Source organism: Elephantulus edwardii, unplaced genomic scaffold (assembly GCF_000299155.1).
Source record: "Elephantulus edwardii isolate Elephantulus edwardi_28Jun2011 unplaced genomic scaffold, EleEdw1.0 scaffold00081, whole genome shotgun sequence".
NCBI classification, from domain to species: domain Eukaryota; kingdom Metazoa; phylum Chordata; class Mammalia; order Macroscelidea; family Macroscelididae; genus Elephantulus; species Elephantulus edwardii.
In genome coordinates, this window is record NW_006399831.1 from 2,288,811 (window position 1) to 2,312,365 (window position 23,555).

A 23,555-nucleotide genomic window follows, 5' to 3' on the forward strand; every position below is an offset into this window, starting at 1 on the left:
ACATGCATACACACAAATTCATGCTCACTGCCATTCATAGAGGCATAATTAAAAACATAAATGGATCTAGATTTTCTTACAAATATTCCTGTTCAAAATTAGTTTAATTACTAGTTAAAAATAAAATGATACTCTTATTGTTTTTACCTGATTCTCCCACATATAGTGTTGTCAGTGTCTCTGCGACCAAGTTTTAGCTGCACTTTTCTTATTGTTCTTTTTATGTACCATACAGTCAATCCCAGGCAGAATTGTCCGGAGTTTCCTAAGTGGTCATTTTTATAGGAGCAGGTCAGCTGGTGAGTTCAATTCACTGACATTTGGTAGTAGCCTTGCTCAAGGCTTCTTTTTTAGCTTTATATCCATCCAAAGAACTTCCACAGATAACCCTTCATTGTGCCATTGAGTTTGTTTTGACTCAGCGTGATTCTATGAGCCCCACAGAGTGTATCTGCCTTACAGAGTTTTTTGGGTTTAGTTGTTGCTCCTAATTTGTGGACTTTTTGTTTTTGTTTTCAGGGATGGCCATATGTTTGGCTGTAATCTTTGTGGAAGGACATCACCAGGTCTTTCTCCCACAGAAGTGCTAGAAGGGTACAAACTGCCAATTTTTTAGCTAGCACTTAAACACATAACTGATATGCCATCAGAGTTTCTTACATGCCTCTCAAGTTGAGATGTGAAATGTACTAAATGCTAACTTGAAACAGTTTTTCAATCCTTCCTATATTTAGCTTGGGAATAGATATGACTGTTACATAGCACCCTGAGTGAACGTTTTTGGATAGCACCAAGGATCTGTGAACATTTTGTTGTTTTGTTGATTTGCCACCAAAACCGTTTGCAAGTTGATCTTATAGAAGATAAATCCAAACTTGCAATTAACAGTTTAGGAGATATATGCACATTTGCTTCTTTACTACTTTCAAGTGTCCTTTCAAGTCTTATTTTCTCAGAATAAACTTCTTTAAAAGTGTATATAACATACCACTGAAATACTTTGACTAACACTATTTTTTTAATCAAATTCATGACATAAGTATTAACAGTCAAAGAACTCTGAGGGTGTAGTGTTCTGCTGGTAGCTGAATAGTTGGCAGTTCATATCCACTATATCCAACTTGAGAGAAGGATGGACAATCTACTCTCATATGGATTTGCAGTCTATAGAAACTCTATGGAGAAGTTCTATGAATTGTACTTGAGGTCTGGTAGCCTTGGGTAGGGAATTATGCTACCAACCCAAAGGCAAGTGATTTGAATCCAGTAGAGAAAGATGAATAGTCTTTCAGAATGGCAGCCTCTGAAAACGTGCTGAAAGGTCAGTCAGCTATGAGTTGGTTCCGGCTCCATAGAAATGAGTTGTTGTAGACAGCAGTAGGTTTGACATTTCAAGTTATCTTAACAGATTATTATTTAAAAATCTGTCTTTATGAGCTGAAAATTAATTTATTCACTGACATTTCTACATATATTCACATAATAACTGGAGTATCATAGCTACTTATTGTGAATTTATAGAATGAATGAATGTAAACTCAATGCTTGTTTTCTCATTTCTTAACTTGAAAGTGGAATTTTTACTTAGAAAACTAAAGTGGATTTATTTCCAACTAAAGATTATCCTATAATTACATAATGCATAATGGCTTCTCTACGTGAATTGTTTTATTTTGTCCAAATAACTTTAGTCCTTTTCCTAAGTTCTTCAAAGTAAGGGGCTACTTGATCAGTTGGCCTCTGTATATCTCTTTGATTTTTATTTTTTTAAGCAGCTAAACTCTCTACATGGGGAAAAACTGTACAATTCATATGTTGCTAATTAATTTGTATATCCATTTCTCAAAGGGATATCTTATGACATGTCCTCATAAGAATACAACATATTTAGGAAGACAGACCATTTGTATTCTGACAAGCTTCCTGCAAGTATCAGTCAATTCATGGGAATTGGTTATGAAATTAGCCATAGAATTTAGATATTTTTTACCTATAAATAGGATACTCACTAAGAGAATGAATGAAGCTTAATTTAAGTTGAGCTAACTTCTTTATAATATTGTTCTTTTCCAATATAGGGGCATATATTTATTATTTAATATAATTTCTCTTTTATTATATTTTTTGTTCATTGTCATTCATATCAACATTAACAGATCATGGGAAAAAATTAATTCACAAATGTGTTTTCCTAATAAAATTAACCCATAATAACAACAACAACAAAAATCAATTTTATTTCTGATATTAGAGGATTTCCCTGTCATCTAATTGACTTATTATCATAGTATTTCCATCCTCTGAAAATCTATCATTGTAACAACTGTTAAGTAAGATTCTTTTTATAATAACATCCACTAGGTTGTTTCATATTAAAAATGTATTTTATACTAATTCTGTTTAGTAAAAGTAAATAAATCTGGTTAAGTCAGGGAAATAAGTGTTAAAGAAATCAAAGCATTCATTAAAATCCTGGTCTGTGCATTTCATTGGAGTCCAAATTATAGTGATATTGCGAAAGGCATTGCACTACTTTCTGAGGAGTAGACATTCGAGGTGATTTTACTGAATGGCAGCTTAAATTTCACCAGATGTGAAATCATTTGGTTATGTAAACACATTTTTCCCCTTTCTGAAATGCATAGGGTTTTTATTTCACTTGGAAAAAAAAAATAGCTTGTAAATGGATTATGTCTATTGGCTGAACTGGACATCTCAGAGGGGTCCAGGGCTCAGATACACAGGGATGATTTACAATCTGAGGTAAAGAGATTGGCTCAGATAACACTGCCTGATCGATGCTCACATCTCCCCAACAGGAAATATCTTGGGGAGGCAGGGGAATGACTTTTGCAAGCATTTCCTAGAATTCTGATCTTCCCTGACCCCACTCTCCTCTTTTGCTAAAGAATTAAGAACTGAAAGAGTACATTTTGTCTTGTGCTTTGAAAGTTTCTCTGTCTCTCTCCTCTCTCTCTCTCTCTCTCTCTCTCTCTCTCTCTCTCTCTATATATATATATATATATAGTCTCAGAGAAAAGAACAATTGGTAAAACCATTTGATGAATTTACCTTGAATAGCTCTCTGTCCCAATAGAATTGACACATGTGGAAATATTCCTTTTACATTTTTATGGTGCGTTATATGTCATTGAAAATTCTGTTTTCAATGAAGCCTTCGTTTTTTTACTCTCTAATGTGTTATAGTATATGAAAGTTCCATTTACTGTTTAACTAATTTTCTCATCCTTTCTGGATGCCTATTTTAAAAACTTCAGATCACTTAATCACTTAGATGGATATGTTGTTGAATGATGTGGTTGTTTTGGAATTGAAATATCTTGAGAAGAAAAATGCTCAAAAAACTTTTATACTTGCCAGATTGAAATCTGAGCTTCTAAATTTTAAGGTCAGTTGTACTTGTTTTATTTATTTACCAGTTATATCCTTTCCTTTTCTATTAAAAATATGTAACAGACTTTTACACCTGCCATAAGAGACATATGTGTAAGTTTAAAAATACTGAATTAATAAAATAAATTCAAAGAGCCTATTAGAAGTACATCCTGTATCATTTTTTTGTATATTTTACTGTGTAAAAAGGTTTATATAATAAGTATCATTTTGCTTATTCTTCTAAGGGTGGATGAGCTAAGAAAAAACATCTGGTTTATATCCTGTTGCTAATTTTATGCACTTTGTTTCATTATCATTTTGGAGTATAAATATAAAATTAATCTAATGCTGGAATGCTCTCTTAGCTTCTCTGCTTGTCTTCCCCACCCCTTTCTCAAATTTAATAACTATTCACATAAAATTTCATATTAGGTAATACCAATTATTTTTAGTTTTTATATGCTAGTAGTGTATCATTTCCTTTATTATTAACATTTTGATGTTATTTATCTCCCATCAATATTAATAGAACAGTTTGCCTTTTCTATTTATCATTATTTCTTCAATGTGAGTTATGTCTCAACATCATGAAAATAAAAATTCCTTACCACTGCACCAATACGCAACATCATGATAGATGATGAAAAGATTAAAATTGTCAATTACTGTATTTTACTTAGATGCACAGTTAACACCCATGGCGGCAGCAGTCAAGAAATAAAAAAATGAGTTGTGTTTGGGGAAATTTGTGGTCGAAGACCTCTGCAGAGTTCTGAAGAGCAAGGATCCAGTCCTTACTGTCAAAACTTTTCACCCAAAATAAAGTATTATGTACATATAAAGTTGTATGCAAGAATTTTCATAATACTCAGATCTAGAAACAATCTAAATGTGCATCAACATGAGAATAAACTAAGCATAGCACATCCATAAAAGGAAACACTCAGCAAATAATAGAAATTACTTTTTGTTAGACAGTAGTGTGGATGGATCTCATAAAATTATACTGAGTAAAATAAGCTGGAAAAATAAAGAATATATTATGAGTAGTTTCATTTATATAAAATTCTAAGAAATCTAAATTGGCAATAAAATAACATTCTAAAAAGAAATAGTACTAGATGGGAGGAAAGCGAGAGGAAGATAAAGGGATGCTATGAGGAACAAGGAAACATTAGGAATAATGGAGTTGTTCACTCTCATGATGATATTGAAGGTTTTGCGGGTTCATTTATGCATCAGAACTGATCAAAACATACATTTTTTAAAAGTGTACTTTATTGTCTAATTAGAGTTATGTTCATTGAAGAGAGAAATGAAACCAAATACCACAGGTAAGATCATTCCACCGGGTCCTGCCATGAGTCCATGGTACAAGTGCATATTTATCACCTATAGCAGCAGTGGGGTTTTGTTTGTTCTTTTCAGTTTTTGTTGTTAGGGGGTTTTAAGATTTTTTTTCCCCTTTCATTTTTCTTTTTCATTTTACATCAGGTCTGGTAATTGCAGTGGAATAAGAACAGACTCATAGCTGACACTCCAGAGGATTGCCTAAAGCTAGAATTACCTAAAGTATAATAAAATAAACATTTTACACAGTTTTTTGGAGCTCTGGTGGTTTATTGATGTGGATGGACTTGTGCTGCTGCCAACCCAAAGGAAGGCAGTTCAAATCTATCACTGCTCCACAGGATAAAGATGAGCAGTCTCCTTCAGTGTCTTTTACAGCCTCTGAAAACTCACTGAATGGTCAGCTTGAAGTAGGGTCGGAATCAAAGGCATATAACAACACATAGTTTATTTAGTCGCTAAGCCAATTACTAATTTATTTGACTGTACTATGTTGTGTTCTTTCGATTCAGAACCGCCCCAGAGCTGACACTCTGGGCAGATTTTCAGAGACAATTAATCCCTCCGAAGGAGATCGCCCATCCTTCCCCCGCAGAGCAGCTGGTGGATTCAGACCATATGCCTTCAGGATAGCTGCACTTGAGCTATGGTGACTTCCTTTTGTTATGTGCCATCAAGTCGCCTGCGATCCATAGAGACCCTATTACCGCAGCTCTGATCCCTGCCCTATCCTGAGCCAGTCTCACTAATTCTGACACACCAACCCATATTGCCCGAGTTACTGTATAAATGCATATCATCTGGGGTCTTCCGCTCCTCGCTGTCACACCACCCTTCCTAGCATGATGTCCTTCTCCGAGAATCAGCCTTTTCTGGACATCTGCTCAAATTATGTGAGACAGAGCTTCAAAATCCTCCCCTCCAAGGAGAAACTTGGTTTTACCATCTCCAAGACAGATTTATTTGTTTTCTTAGTATGGTGACTTAGTACATTATTTATTGCCTGCTAAACAAATTTTTTTTTAAAGGCAATTCAATTCTGAGGCTATAAACGGCACAGGAAGAGAGTGTCTGTCTTTCTCCAGTGTAGCTGCTAGTGGATTCTATCAGCCCAAAGGAAACAACCTTTGTGTCATACTCCCTATGAATTACTCATGTAGAATAAATCTTATAGAATAAATCTTCATGGGAAAACATTAACTTGATTTTATGACTCCTATATGCTTATTTTGTTTTTATTTACTAATGATTCCTTGCGTCTTTAAAATGTCAAACAATTTGTATTTGTAAAATACATTTTATTTGTAAAATACATTTTATATTTTAAACCAAATGCAACTTTAAGAAAATATGAATCAAAGTGGTCAAGAAATGTGTGCCCAACATCCTTGTCGTCAACTTGTATCATAGTTCTTATCAGAACATGACAGAAATTTTTTTATTTTGTGTCCTAACTTTCAAATTTAAATTAAACTATGTACTTCTTTTACAATTTTTTTCCACAGTTGGCAAAAGAGACTATTTTTTCTTCAAAAAGGAATATATTTTTATAATTATATGTATAACATAAACTTATCTATGATTTGGTTCTATTTTTCTCTATAGCTAATGTGAAAGTCAAATTGCAAATCACATTCAGTATACCTTTAATTACCAATATTAATTTCTCAAGTTCCTTTGTCATATGTCTCTGTGATACAAAAACAAATGGGTTTTCATTTGCTTTAATGCTTACATAGATATTTATGTATTTAAAAATATATGGATAATTAGAAATGTGTTGAATGTTATTTACAATTTAACTTTTATGTTAACTTTAGAGAAAAATAGAACTAAATCATAGGTAAATTCATCATGATAGACACATAAGCTCTAGTGGCTTACTGCTAGGGAATTGCGCTGCCAATCCAAACAGATGTGGTTCAAAATGGTCCTCAATAACATATACTATTTAAATTTCCTGTGAGTTCAGATAAATTTAATTCAAACTTGAGAATAGTCAAACTGACTCTTTTGAGTAACTGATTACAATTTTGTCAAAAGTGTTAGTCCTATGTAGAAAGTATAAAAGAAAAGCTCCACAAAGGAAAGAATTAGATAGAAGTTATTAAATAAAACGCCTTTGTGTTAGCAGTTCAACTTCCAAAAGACTAGGCCACCAGAGTTGCCTAAAATATTTTAGACTACATGTCTTATAGATCTAGCTCTAAAAACCAACAGGAACCAAATAACAAAAATAAACATTAGCCTCTTTATTTTAAAGCATCTTAACTTCATTCGGGGTTGTGCTCAAAAGTAGAATATAAAATGGAGAGAATGTTATTCTCCACTTTCATCACTTTATTTTAGCTTAATGAACCCTATCAGGTGGCAAGCACTGTAAATGTGGAAATGCTCAGAAGGAAGCAGAGTTGTGTAAGCAAAGGAGAGCAGAGCTTGATTAGATTATGCAGACATGTGTATGGCGTGTATAGTTCCTGTATTAACATTTGGGGCCTGGAATTTAGTCTGGCCTCTTCATTTTACTTTGGCCAAAAATAAACCCTGTGTGGTGTATCTGTTCTCATTAACCCTTTTACTTATCTCCTGATTGGAGTCTTGTGGAATGTAGCTTATACAAAGACAATATTGTAGCCAGTGGCTGAGTAGAGAGAACTCACACAGTCCAAAGAGATAACATTTTATGTACCTGTTATAAAATACCATGCCTGTGCTCTCAGATTCTGGCCCAGTTCTTATTTTCTTTAGGCATGCCTTTATTAATACGATTAAAAGAAAAACTTTAAGCCTTGAAGGGAAAGAGGGAGAAAACACATTTCTTTTTGGGATTTGTTGTTGTTCTGGAAAATTTGTTAAGATGTTTCCATGTGTTGGAAGGCACATTCTTCTTCTAAGTGGGTGCATGAAGCATGCTTAGTGCAATTAGAAAATCACAGGAGATGTCTACAGAAGGTGGAAAAACTTCCCACAAGTCAAGAATTTTTCCTTTAGGTCTAGAATTTGAAATTACAGAAAGTAAAGCCTCATCTTTGTCCTAAAGGAGGAATTAATAGGCATAAGTCTTGTGGTATCTATGCCATAGAAAATTTGCCAATTGATAATTTACACAAATTATTAATATACTTGTTTATTATATATAAATTTATCTACCTATGAGATATATATTAAACATTGTATATAATATTCAGATCTTTTGTTCAGAGGGTCACTATGACTTCTGCTCAACTCGATAGCACCTAGAAAACAACAACATGAAATATATAAATATATGTTGTTGTTCTTTTTGTTGTTAAGTGCCATCGAGTCGCAGGCAACTCATAGCGACCCTATGAAGGAGAGTCCTCAACGCTTGTGTGCCTTTCACCCTCCCTCCAGATTCATAGTGTTTCCGGAGGCAAGTTGTTATGGAAGTGGATGCCACTCCTCCTTCCAAACTTGTTTTAATTGGGGAGCACCACCCCACTCTCCGTCCGCATTGGGTAGTCAACCATTAATGCATTTGATACATCAGTGTCGTAGTGTTCAGCCTCACAGATTTTATATATATATATAATTTATAAGATATTCATGTCATGTCAAAATCGAATCCGCATTAAATTATTAAAAGTAATATCATAGTTATATTTTCTTACATAACTTAGTCTGATGGTTTAAGTTTGTTTTTAAGAATTTAAGATATTTTGATCCCCCCTTTTTTTTTAGTGTTCTCTTAATTAACATTTAAAATATACCTGACTGCTTTTAATTTCAATTCTAAACTTCAGTTTTTATAGGGATCTCATTACATTGGTAAGAATTCATGGAAATAAGTAACAACTGCTTTGGTTTTATTATTTCATTTCTTGAACTAAATACTCTTTTATCTCAAACATTACATTTCCTCCAACAATGGCATAATAATTAACAAATACCTTAGGTTAGCCATTCCTTTATTTTCATGTCCTACCCCTGGTGACCTAGTGCTAAGAACATGCACTGCAATCTCTGCAAGGCCTGGAGTTGGAGTCCACTAAAGACTCTGAGGGAGAAGGGTAAGCCTACCTCATACCTTTTTCTGCCTCTGAAAATCTGCTGGAGGGTCAGCTATGAGTTGGTTCTGAGTTGATGATGTACAACAACAACAATGAAATAAGCAATAGGGCTGTAGGGAGTTGAGTGGTTGCACCTCTCTGGTTAAAATCCACTAGTAAGTAACTCCACAGGAGGAAAATGGACATTCTCCTCCATGGAACACACAGCCTCAGAATTGCAGTGGAGGGTCAGCAGTGAGGCAGTTCTGACTCGGTGACAGTGACTTTTTAAATTTTGATTGAGCACTCAATAGTAATAGTACCCACTTTGAGTATTTATTTGTGTCTTTGGAACAGCACATATTGCAAGATCCAGGACCTTTCTATAAAGGAATAATGACACTACCTACCTTCAGTCTATGAAAGTGGAGAAATGATACAAGTTATCCAAGTGTTCAGATCTTTCGGTCACTATGAGTTGTCTATGATGTGATGACACTTAACAACAATAAAAACAACGTTGGGAGAGCTCTGTTGGCCTAGTGGATAAAAAGTGATGCTACCAAGCTGAAGGTGGGTGGTTTTAATCAGCAGCCCTCAGGCCTGGTTATAATTGGTTTGGGTCAAATTTGGTCTGTCTATTTGCTGTACAGAGGTAGCTCATGATTGCTGTGATGCTAAACACTGTGATATTAATGTGTCAAATATGATAATGGTTACCCATCGTGGACACTGTTTAGTGGAGTTCCCCAATTAACACAAGCATGGAAGCTGGAGCGGGATCCACTTCCGAAATATCTTGTCTCCAGGAACTCTGTGAACGCGGAGAAATGATGCAAGTTATACGAGTGTTCAGGTCTTTAGTACATAGGGTCTCTATGAGTCGTCTGTGACTCAATGGCACTTAACAACAACAACAATCTTCACAGTATGTAAGAAACAGCAAAATACTTTAAAAATTCACATAATTATTAATATGTTGTATATTATTGAGCCAGAACCGCCTCATAGCTGACCCTCCAGTTGGTTTTCGGAGGCAGAAAATGGCACAGAAAGAGATTGCCCATCTTTCTCTGTAAGCAGCTGGTGGATTTGAACTGCTTACCTTTGGGCTGGTAGTGCAATTCCTTATCATTAAGCCACCAGTGCCTCCTAATATTACTAATATTGTTGTTATTTTTTTGTCGTTATGTATGATAGAGTTGGAGCTGATAGCTGACCCTCCAGTGGGTTTTCAGAGGCAGTTAATCACACGGGAAGATATTGTCCAATCTTCTCCTGCAGAGTAGCTGGTGACCTCAAACCTTGTCCCTGTAGGATTGAAGCACAGCTTCTTGCCACTCTACTTACTATTAATTCTCTTAACTTATGAGGGTTCTTCAGACCAAAGAATGAAACAATTTATCTTCTGTCAAAATTTAGACAATGTTGCCACCAAGATTCAAACTGCATATTTAGAATACTTAATAGTATGATTTTTAAGAAGTTTTATATTGGTTTACATAAAAATTTGTAAGCATTATGTTCAATAGTTTCCTTCACTCAATTTGTGTTTTCACACAACCATTTTCAAACATCATGTTTCATAAAATTGATCACTATTTATCTTTTCATAGCCCCTTTGGATCTTTCTCATTTCCTTCACCTTTTAATCTCTTGGGGGTTTTTTCTTGTAAATTGAACACATGAATAGTGTTTTCTACTAATATGGCTTAATTATTTTGAGATCAAAAGTATTCTTTGCTAATGTGATTGAAACTTCAATATACCTGAGAATAGTCATATGATGATGAAAATAATATAACTGTATATAACTTCAAAGGTCATGAGTCACCCACTCTCTGCTATTAGTTTGATTTTAATTCCCACCAACCCTTTATCAGATTTCTGAAACTGAAAGCTAAAGGAAATATACTTCCTTCAAAGTGGTTGGTGTATTCGACCTTCAGAAAGATGCAACCTTTGAGTTAGCAGCACAGCTTGAAAGGACTAAGCTACCAGAGCTGCCAAAATACCATGATATGTTGTTGTTGTTGTTGTTGTTGTTGTTGTTGTTACTACTATAATGCACAGCTGAGGAAGTCTACATCTGTAAATATAACAGCCTTATAAACCCTACAGGCCGTTTTACTTTGCCTCATACCCAACACCCTTGTTCTTTAGCACTTTGATGAGCAGATTTTTCTAATGTAACGAGTCTTGAGATTTCTGGACTGCTGCTCCCATTCATATTGATTGTGAATCTGAATAAAATTTAATCCTTGACAACTTCAATCTTTTCACCATATATAAATTTGGTTACCAGTATGGGGATGGAATCCAGGTAGGGAACTCATCTGGAGAAGCCAGATTAAACACAGGTTTGTTTTCTGGTTCTGGTGAGACTGAGGGTAGAATATTTACTGGCCTATGGGTGTGAGCTGATAGTATTTTATGACTCTGACTCCACTAAACTTAACAACAACAACATAGATAGAGATCTGGTGCCCTAGTGGATAAAAAGTGATGCTACCAAGCCAAAAGTGGATGATTTTAATCTGCGGTCCTCAGGCCTGCTTTTAATTGTTTTTGGCCAAACATTCTTCAAAGTGGTATGGCACCAGTCTGTCCATTTGCTGTACAGAGGTAACTCATGGTTGCTGTGATGCTAAAATAAACACTGTGATGCTGATGTGTCAAATGTGATAATGGTTACCCACAGTGGACAGTGTTTGGTGAAGCTCCCTGATTAAAACAAGGTTGGAAGCAGGAGTGGGATCCACTTCTGAAATAGTTTGCCTCTGGAAACTCTATGAACTTGGAGAAATGATGAAAGTTATACAAGTGTTCAGATTTTCATTTATAGGGTCACTATGAGGCATCAATGACTCCACGGCACTTACCAACAATAACACTATAATGCACAGGCATACAGAGCCAATTGTGCTAAAAGAAAGTACTTGGGTTTTTTTAAATGTGTATACATATTCATTAAATCTTCCTAATTTCAAACTAGAAATATTATCAGTAAGATTAACCTAAAATAACTTTTCATGTCAACTACCAGACTTTCACCATATTTTTATAAATTTAATATTATTATAGATTCAGATATTTTATCAGTAACATATTTTAACCTCCAATTTCCTTCTTCAAAGGGCACAAAAATGAAAACACTGTACGGATTAGTCAATTAGTGTTATTCCTTCAGCAGTACAGTGAGTATGGTGATTTTTATGAATAGATACTTTAATTAAGAACTAATATATAAATTTTATATTAATTTTAAATGGTCTAAAATATTTGTTTTATATACTTGTAACTCATTATGAGAAACAAACAAGCAGATGACTATAGTCATCATTTAAAGACTCTATTATTAATTAGAAGGATAAGTATGTGTTTGGCAATCCACTTTAGAAATGTTTCAACATAAGACAAGAAAATTCTACTCCCCTGATAAAAAAGTATTTCATCGCTACTTGCTAAAAAAGAATGGTTCTGTCTTTTCAAAAGAACCATAAAATTGAAAGACAGCCTGGACTACTGAAGGAATTGGACTCCTAAACCCTGCTTCCTGAAGGGAGACACAATATCATCTATAATATGCTTGATCCTTCACGATTCAAGCAAGGTCAGGGACCATTTTTTTTTAAATTCACCAAACAAAAAGGGGTATAGAATGAGTTAGGTGGAGGAGGAAAAGGATGTACCTTTAAACCCAGAGGCTTTGTGCTTGTATGTGGCTAATCAATCATGCCAGCTGGTGTGTGTGGTTATAGGTTGCTCCTGATGATCTATTTTCATAAGATCCTAAGAGAATTCAAATCATAAAACAACTTTCCTCATCCCTCAAAAAGAAATATAAGTGACATAAAAAACTTTGTATGAAAGAGATGTATAACAGTGAACTTAATTTAAGCAATAATCAGCATGACAGCAATATTTCTCTTTTTCATTGATTTCTCATTATTCCACATCCAATGAAAACACTAATGTTCAAGACATTAGATTTTCTCTTTCCTGAACTGCTACATAAAGTGGGGGCGAGGGGGGAAGTAACAACAACTGCTTCTCTTAGACATTGCCAGGAATGCGCAGCCACAGTGATCTTCATTACTGGTTATACTCCATTACCTACCACATGATCCTATTTTATGCAGATGTGGGTTTGAGAGATCACGTGATAAACATTGCACCTCTAGAACAAAGTTGATTAAAAGAGTAATCCAAGCAGTTGGTTTATTTGAATATGTTGGCCATTGTAACAATATAGTATGAGCATCTTAACATATTCCAATTAAAGAAAATATGAAAATATTTCGAACATTTTCTTTATACAGCTTGGAGAAGTGGTATTTTGTTTACCATGAATCATACATTTTTCTTCTATCTTCTCATGGGACCTAATATAAATCAAAACAATGCAGATATTATGTGTTTGAGTTTTGGTTTGCTTTGTTTTTTTTCTCCTTCATTTCAGTGTGAGATCAGCAGCTGTTCCCCAGAACTCCAGTTGCCACAAAAGAGGGATTTTTTTGAGTTACAAGTTAGATAGACAATTCAGGAAGATCAAGTTACATACCATGATACTTACTGTGCATATGCCCATTAGAGATCATAATAAAAAAGAATTGTGTTTACTTAAACTCACAGTTTTGCAAAAAGGAAACAGTTATGTAATTGTCCCTACAGAGCTGTGAATCATGGGGATAGAGAAATGTAATCAATTAGTGACAAAGTCTTTTGATGTACTCTATAGTGAGTTGACATAACAAATGACCCATTCAAAAGCACTGGCCTGAACTAGACTGCTTAAAAGGAAATTGAGTTCAAGTGAATATTTCCAACAGTTTATTTTAAATATTTATACTTTATGTACTTAAAAAAAAGTGTAATTGCACTATGTGCAAGTTTTCCAGAGAAAAGAAAAGTAAGTTCTCATCTGAACAACAACTCTTTTTTCTGAGCATGAAGAAATCAGAAGCAAACTAGTTCAAGCAAAAAGCAAAACTGAGAATTAGACTTTTGAACTTTGTTAGTCTTAACAATTTAAATGTGCCTTTCAAGACTAAGATAAATTTCACACGTAATGCTTTCAATTAATTCCCTTATTCTAAATCTATTTCTATAAAAGCTAGTTTGTATAAGATTAAAATACCTCAAAATATATACAGTGCTTTACTGTTTGAAGACTTCTTGGAGCAGCTACAAAGATGTGGAATGATGACAAGTAACAGAGCTGTGGCCTAGCTGGTTCTCACTCCCATACACACTTGGCTCTGAATTCTAAGCTCCTGTTAGAATTGAAATCCACTCTCAGAAAAGACTGATCTAACTACCACAATCCATTGCCTATTTTAGTGTAACTTAAACTCCATGAGGAAATTGGGCCTGGAACTAGTCTCCCTAAATTTGTTTAATATAAATGCATTTAAACTGAAAGTCTATCTAACTTTGGCTTTCAAAGCATCCCAGCAAAAACTGTGTAAGATTGGCCAAGTCAAATGCAAATATCTGACTTGATTCAGCTAATTATGTATATCAGGTTACCTCACTGAATGAGTAACTTTTCTATTTTGGAAATTAAATGATATCTCAAGGAGCCCTAGTGGCTAGTACTTAATATATGGGGCTGCTAACTGAAAGTTTGGCACTTTGAATCCACTAGCCCATCTGCAGAAGAAAGATAGACAATCTCCTGTAAAGATTTACAGCCTTTGAAATTCAATGGAGGGTAACTGAGTCAGAACCTAACTCCAAGGCAATGGATTTCTTTCTGTTGTTTTGAATGATACTATAGTTCTGCTATAGAATTCTATATAAATTGTTAATATCCAGTGATTCAACTATGCACAGCTAGTAGTTGATCCAATACATTGTAACAAATATTCTTATGAGTGGCATAATCCATAGGGAGTGGCATAATCACATAATCCCTGTGAACCCAAAAGTGGCACTTCTCTGGCAATATGAATCCACCAACTTTTCCTAGGAAGAAGGATGTGCGTTTACAGCTTCAAAAGCCTACTAATATTATGAATTGGCTCCAAACTGACACTAATAAGGTGAATTGAGTTGAGCTAGTATAAGAGAAATTGATCCTTAATTAAGCAATGAGATTCATGTGAGCTTATAAAAGATATAAGTGGACTGCCAACACAAAGGTACGCAGTTCTATTCTACCAGCAGCTCAGCGGGAGAAAGGTAGGCAATCTCTTCCCATGCAATATACTGCCTCTGAACCCACTGAAGCATCAGCAATGAGTTGGTTCTGACTTGATGGTACAACCAACCAACCAGGACATATCCATTTCAGCACTTTGTGTTCTCTAATGCAATGCCAGTTATAAGACTTTTTTTAAGAATTATTTTTGTGTGTGTACTGTCAAATCTTGGAAGGAGGAGTGGCATCCACTTCCGTAATAGCTTGCCTCCGGGAATCCTATGAACCTGGAGAGAGGGTGAAAGGCACCCAAGAATTGAGGACTCTCCTTCATAGGGTCGCTATGAGTCGCCTGTTTCACATAAGCACAGTCAAGTGTGCTGGGATTCCCATTCTTCTTAAGGATAGCCACAAGTTGTTGTGATCCACACAGTCAAATGCCTTTGCATATTCAATGAAACACAGATAAACAGTCCTCTTTGCAGTCAGCCAAAATCCATCTTACATTGGCAGTAATGTCTCTAGTGCCATGGACTTTTCTAAACCAGGCTTTAATTTGTGGTAGTTCTCTGTCAATGTACTGTTCCAATTGCTTTGGATCGTCTTCAGCAGGATTTTGCTTGCATGTGTTATTAGTGATATTGTTTGATAATTTCCACACTCTGTTGGATTACCTTTTTTGGGAATAGAAATAAAATGTAGATCTCTTCCAGTCAGTTGTCCAGATAGCTGTCCTCTAGATTTCTTGGACAACCTGGTGAGTATATCCAGGGTTCCATCTGTTTGTTGTTTGTTGAAATTGGTATTGGTATACCATTGGTATTCTGTCAATTCCTGGTGCCTTATTTTTTGCCAATTACTTCAAAGCACCTTGAATTTCCTCCTTCATCACCATTGCCTCTTGATCATATGATATTTTATGACATTCTTCTGTGTCAGCCAATTCTTTCTGAGTCACTCCGTGTGCTCCTTCCATAATATTTTGATGCTTCCTGGATCATCGGATATTCTACCTATAGCGTCTTTAAGTATTGCAACTCAAGGCTTGAATTTATTTCAGTATCTTCAGCTTAAGAAGTGTCAAGGGAATCTGTCCCTTTTGATTTTCTATTTGCATTTGGCTATTGTTATTGTTGTTGTTATGTGCCATGGAGTCACTTTTGATTCATAGTGACCCTATGTGCAAGAGCCGTCTAGCCTATGCCAAACTTATTGTCTTTGACATACCTCCTCCCATAACCCCAATTACTGAATCAACCCATCTCTTCGAGGGTCTTCCCTTCTTGTGCTGACCCAAGCATGATGTCCCTCTCCAAGGACTGGTCCCTCCTTGCAACATGTCCAGAGTATGTCAGACAAAGCTTCAGAAGCCTTGCTTCCAAGGAGCAACCCAGTTTCACCTTCTCCAAGACAAACCTGTTTGCTCCCTTAGCAGTCCATGGTATATTCAACACTCTTCTCCAGAACCACAGCTCAAAGGCATCTTTCTATCATCCCTGGTCACTGTACTGCTCTCTGATGCATAGCACAGGCTATGCATTTACAAATACTATGTAATTACAAAGACTACGGCCTGGATCAGGCACAATTTAGTCTCCAGCATGACCTCATTGCTCTTCAGTACTCTGGAGAGGTCCCTGCAGCTAACTTTCCCAATGCAATTTGTGTCTTGATTTCCTGGCGCTAGTACCAAGAGTGTTGACTGTGGAGCCAAGCAAACTCACACTGTTAACTATCTCAAACTCTTCACCATCCATAATGATGCTGCCAATTGACCCCATGATTAAAATTTTTGTTTTCTTAATGTTGAGCTTCAATCCACACTGAAGGCTGTAGTTTTAATTTGAGTCAAGTGTTTTAGGTCCTGCTCAGTTTCAGCAAGCAGGGTGTGTCATCTGCATAATACTAGCACATCATAAAACAAATTTTCATGCTAAGTAATTGTAAATTTAGAATAAACTATGGTCCCACAGTTTTTCTCTCTTGTAGTCATGTTATTCCTTGCATGTTATTTTCGTCTTACATAGAATTCACATATCTGTTAACCTAGGGAATTGAGAGAAAGCTATATAAGGCAGCTCAGCTGTTGAGCATTATCTGTATTACCAGAATAACACCCAGCTCAAATTAAAACTTGTTTCTTCCATGGTGGGAGAAGCCATAACTGTGTCTCATATTATGAAGCAATGTGTTCAAACCTGTAATTAAAGGGGCGGGGCAGGGGGAATCTAAGAAACTGTTGGTTTGTAAGGTGGCTCTGGTGGTCTAGTTTGTAAGTTGTGCTGTCAACCCAAGGGCAAAATCCACCATCTGCTTCACATGGGAAATAAGGGAAATCTCCTTCTGTAGGATTTGTAGCCTCTGAAAACCTTCTAGAAAGTCCGCTTAGAGTAGAATCCAATTCGAAGGCACATAACAGCAGCTGGTTTGCAATATTTAGTTATCCCTTGTTGAGATGCTCAAACTAGTTAGATTTTGAACAGTATTATCTCTTTCTCGTTCCTTCATTATCTCTCAAGTTTTCTCTCTGCCTCCGTGTTCTTCTCTCTCTCTCTCTCTCTCTCTCTCTCTCTCTCTCTCTCTCCACTCCCCCCTGTAATTTTACTGATACTGATTTAGATTACTCATTAAACCCTTTATCAAATTCCACATCAGGAGCAGAAGAATATAATTTATCTGTTTAACTATGATGTAGACTTTAAATTGAGCTAGTGATGCTGTCTACAGTGTGGCACTATTACTGTTTTTTATTATTATTTAATGAATAATATGCCAGTGTGTCTTTGTTCTGTGACTCTTAGAAGTATTTAAGCATTACAGGGAAGTAGTTTTTTAAGCAGAAAAATGATTTCAGATGTACTTAGATTAAATGTGCTAGATATTTCTAACTGCCCTTTTATCTAAAATTCATCTGAGTCAGTTAAATAAGGAGCAAACCACCCTGAGAATTTCAAATACCAAACTTTTATTCATTGACTGAAAAAATTGTTTGTTGTTAACAGTAGAATAAATATCCTTGTCAAAATTGAGCATAATTTCCAAAAGAGTGAATGCCTAGTATTTTCTTTTTTTGTAGTAAAAAGGTTTCCTTGTGCAAATGAAAAAAGAAAATATTTACTATTGTTAGTTGGGTTCTACACTTTTTAAATGTCATCTAAAATGAACAGAAAATAAAAAGTTAAGGGATTGTGAATGGACAATAACAGGTGAGGAGAAATGAAATAGTCTTTGTTAATAATAGTAATATGTATTAGAACAGAAGGTTGGAGGTCATTTTACTGGGCAGCTGTACAATACTAAAGGAAGCTGGTCCAATAACAGAGATTTGTAATGTAAAGAAAGATTGATCGTTCAGCAGTGTTTCCGCATCTGATCTCTTTGATTTCAAACATTTCCAGATTGTTATCCAAGATTGCAACTGGGCAAATTCTGTCCGCAAGTTTGCAATTAAAAAACCACAAATGCATAGCAACACACATACATCAAAAGAAATCATCGGATTGGGATATTCTGAAGGAAGAATGCTAAATGTCTGGTTATAATATTTTTCTTTTGCTGCTATGACTTTGTCTTCTACTTAAAAGTTAGAAATGTCTTTAAACTTACCATCAGGAGTTATGGTACCCTGCCAAAGCAGGCCATTCCAAAAAGAGTCAGAACTGAGGTCATTTAAAAGGATTTCCTTAGTTTCAGAAGTGAAGTAATAATAGTAAATTACAAGTATCAGGGGAATCCACTTTCAGGACTTTTAAACCTTTCACTAAGCATAAGGAAATAATGTTTCTTTCCTATGATTATCAGGTGCAATGTCTGTAATGTGAGGAAGAAAATACTTTATTTTCTATATTAAATACTTAAAAATCTTAAAATAAAATTAAGCTAATTTAGTAAACCATCTGAGTTTAGCTAAATCTTTAAGAAAATTATTATTGAGCATCAAGTTATATAATCTTAAACAAAACACACCTACATACAAATATATGCATGCTTTTTTCCTCACTTGATTGACCTAGATATTTATATCCATTTGCATTAAATTTAAATCAACAAATATGTATAAATCTTGTCTACATTTTTTTAAAGACAAAAGCTTAAAACGCATAGAGATGTGAAAGTTGGAATGCTGGGAATTACACTTCCAATTAACAAAATACAAATTTATATTTCTCATCAGACATTAGTGTTTTCCATCTGAAATTCAACAAATATAATAAAGTGAGGCAAGCAGGGAAGTTAAAAAATACTGAGGTATGTAAAAAAGAGAAATGAGTAAGATTATGGGCCATAGACTCAATATGTTAACATAGAATTAGAATTGTCACCCTTATAATATTCAGAGAAGACACATTATATTGAAAATTATGGAGTTTAGTCATTCTGTTTCTCATTTCCACAACACCTAAAACACAGTTGTGGATAAGAATGCAAATGGCTAAACTGTGTGCTTTGTGATAGTATTTTAAAGTATCTTCATCAACAACGGGATATACAGTGATAGAAAGTAAAGGAGAATTGCATGGTTTGCAGAAGCCTGGGAATGACTAGGAACTTTGCCTCACATACCATCAGTAACTCCAATGAGGCTTGTTATGCAGGCAATAGCCAAAGCAGAGAGATTGATTGGTTATGCTATCAGATTGAATGTCAGCGTTCTAGACATAGGACAGAGTATACATACATCTGCAAGGAAGAGTAGAATAGCATGAACCTAAAATATTTGCAAAATAGTAACTTTTATTTGTATAATTTCATTCAGATGTTGAGTTAGTCTGTTATATATTTTATTCAACAAACTGAAGAATTTGATGTTACCTTTACATCATGCCATTATACTGAATTTCAGATAGGTTCAGGTGACCCATTGTAATCTGGAAATTTTCCCAAAATTAAGTAAAAGGGCAAATATGGACAATGATGCCATTGCTTGTACGCAAAAGAAGATGGAGAAATTTTCAGACAGGTAAAATGTATTTATTATAATTTAACTTTATGTATAGAGTATAAAATTATTTATACTTATTGTTTCAAATTTATGTGTACTTGAAAAATAATATACTATATTAATAAAATCTTAACACGTGTAATTTTCATAAAATAAAAACCAATAGTGGTTATTTCTGTTTGGGTACAAGAGATTGTATTATATCGTATCGTATCGTATCGTATCGTATCGTAGTTTCCTGGGAAACTGAGAAAGGAGCAGATACAATTTGAATGTGGCCAAGTTTGACTTCTACCCACTTCATAAAGGGTAACTTTCCCCATTAATAATATCCATAGGAGCAAATAGCTGCTAGGTCAGACACATGATCCCCCATGCTCCTGCACCTATTTCCACCAATCACTGCATTCTATACTCGTTGTTGACTCACTGACTTTCCTTACAGTTGTGGTACCAAGAGGGGAGTTTATTAGGTTGGAGAGTGGAAGAGGTAAAGATTATCTCATGATGAGAGTCCAGGTTTCTTTCCAAAGTCCTAAATCAGATTAACAGCAACACACAGTTCCTTAATTAATAAAATATTCGTTTTAGTTCAGCAACACAAATTCAAGAAACCTCTGGTTTCCTCAATCATCCAGCAAGTTTTGCCTCAGAGCAGTTAAAAGGCAGCTTCTCTTTCACTCATCTGGCAAGAAAAATCTTTCACTGTGGCCAGTGCAAATTCAAGAAGCCTCAGGTTACACTTTGCCAGTCTTTCCACAGCATTGCCACAATCTCTTAACAGTCTCTCCACCATCATCATCATTAGGGTCTCACTCTCTCTAGGGTCTCGCTGTACAGTGTGGGAAGCATTCTTTCACTCTCTCTTGCTCACTTGCTCTCTCTCTCTCACTCATTGTAGTTCCACAGCTGTAGATCATTTGCAAGACCATGTGTCTGCAGTTAAGGTATTTAAAGAGCAGAGGAGACTAAGGTAATGGCTAAAAAAAGCCAGCTTTCACACTAACACCGCAACAACCTATTGAACTCTTGGAAGTGTCTGGATGTGTCACTTAAAAGGTATTCATTTTCTATACCTCCATCCTATTTCTTTGCAACTTTAGAGAACTCATATAGGAATATAAATGCAGTCAGTGAAGTTGGTGTTCTATGAGTTCAAGTGTTTTACTAAGAGTAGTTATTGAATTTTCAAACCTTTGTACGTAAAACTGATTTTACTCTGTTGCTTTGTTCCATTAGACATAGGAAAAATTTGAGCACTTATTAGTCAAACAGGGAGCTCTGGTGGGTTTTTGTTATTATGTGCTGTTACATATGATTCATAGCAAACCTATGAACTCTGTCCGACCCTGTTCTATCTTTTCTATCTCTGACACACTTGAGCCCATTGCTGCTGTCACTGTATCAATCCTGAATCTGATTGAGGCTCTTCCTCTCCTTCGATGACCTTTACCCTTTCCAAGAGAGATGTCCTTGTCCAAGGAATAGCTTCCTACCAACATGTCCAATACGTGTGAGACCAAGCTTCTCCATCTTTGCGTCTATGGAGCACTCTGACTGCACCTCTCCATACCTATTTATTTGTTCTTTTGGCAGCCCACAGAATATTTAATACTCTTCTCCAATACCAAAGTTCAAATTCTCTATCATTCTTATTTACTGTCTAGTTCTCAGATGAATAGCCGGTGATTAGAAAGACTGTGGCCTCAAAGAGGTGTACCTTAATCTCTAAACTGACATCATTATACTTCATGACTTTGGCAAGGTCCCTGGCAGCAGACTTTTTCTAAGCTGTACAACTAATCCTTTAACTGTTGGTACCCAAGGTATTGATTGTGGATCAGAGTATAAGATGATTTTTTTTTTACAATTTCAATCTTTTCTCCATAAATTATGATGTTTCCTCTTGATCCACAGGTGAGAATTTTTGTTTTCTTGATGTTGCAAAATAATCCTTATTGGTGCCCTCTCTCAGACCTGTAAATTCACTAGTGGCTTAATGGTAAGGAATTACCTTGCCAGCCCAAAGGCATGGGGTTCGAATATGTCAACTGTTTCTTCGAGGAGATAAGCAAATGAGAAAGAAGGGCAATCCCCCCTGTGCAATTTACAGTCTCTAAATACTGACTCGAGTATCAGCTAGCTGTAAGTTGGGTCAGAACTGACTGTCCTTAACTACAACTATTAGTTAAATAGAGTATAATGATATTTCCATAAAATATTTCTTCAATATTGAAGAACATAGAGAATATAACTTGAAAATCCGAAGACAGTGTCTCTGGGAAATAAAAAGCTTTTTGACTGCAATAGAGTATATATGCAAAAATTTTTACAAGGCATTTCATGTGTATGTTTAAATTGACTATTTTTCCATAAACAAATAAGCTTGTGATTTTTCCTAATCAGCTTTTAGATTATTCATTAACTATAATATATATGATTTACTTTTGGATGTGTTTATCATTTCAATTACTTCATATTTTACCCCTTCACTTATATTTTGAAACGTAAGTGGTTTTATACGAAATTATTTATTGTTTGCAACTTTATATATAGTTGGAACTATGGAATTTACTGTCAACTTATTTGCCTGAATCTTCCTCAGTAATATAAGCTAAATTTGGGATATTTTTACGTCATTTATTATATTTTGTCATAAGTCTTATCTTTTTTTAAGTTGTCTTTCCTTGTTTTTTTAAAGCTGTTACATTTTCAAATATTAACACATCAAAGTGTAAGTCATTATGAATACTAAAGTTTAGTCATATACCCACATTTTTCTTATATGTCCAATATATAAGGTTTATATTAACTGACTTCATTCCATTTCATGTCTTCTCCATGTTAGATTATTAAAAGGCATAGGGCGTAATGGACTTGGCAAAATATTACCCAATTTCCTATATCTTCTCCCTTAGGATAAATTTCTCAAAAAAAATTCCTCAAAAAAAGAGCTAAAGAAGGGAAAAGAAGGGGTAAAAGTAAGGCTTTGGTATTTATCCTTGGTCTTACTTCTTACTTTACGGCAAGGCCTTTTTTAATTGTCCCATAATCAGGATTTCTTTTGTGTTTCTGGCTACCAGGCAAGACATAACCATGATGGGCCAGATAACATTCCTTGCATCGCTAATTTTAGATGCAGATGCAGTATGTGTTGAAAAGGAGACACCAGTATTCTGGGTGTAAAGGGCTTTCTAGGTGAGGTAACTCTTTGACCTTTGACCTGTTTAGTAATGCTTTGGGAAATTACAATTATATACAGGTGCAGAAAATATGTTAAGAAAAACACTGTGGAGATTGGTTAGCTTTTCACAATCTCACATTCTTCCTAGGGGTCTAAAGATTAAGCCAAGTGTGTGGGAGATATAATAACTCTCCTTCCTCTTTGGGGAAAGGGGTGTGTGTGTGTGTGTGTGTGTGTGTGTGTGTGTGTGTAAAAGCTAAAATATTGCCTGTGCAGAACATGAAGGAGACAGCCATATAAATGTTGAATAAAAAGTTTTTAAAAACAAGTTGATGGTTTTTTATCCAAATGTTTTGTGGTGGGTTGTTGTTGTTGTTTTTGTTCATTCATGCACACTTTCCTCCCTCCATCTAACCCCTAAAGTGGATTTTTAAATTACTGGGAATGCAAAAATATTTCCAATATATTGCTCAAATATTCAGCAGCAGTAAATATATAACTCAAAATCACATAAACTTGTGATAGCTT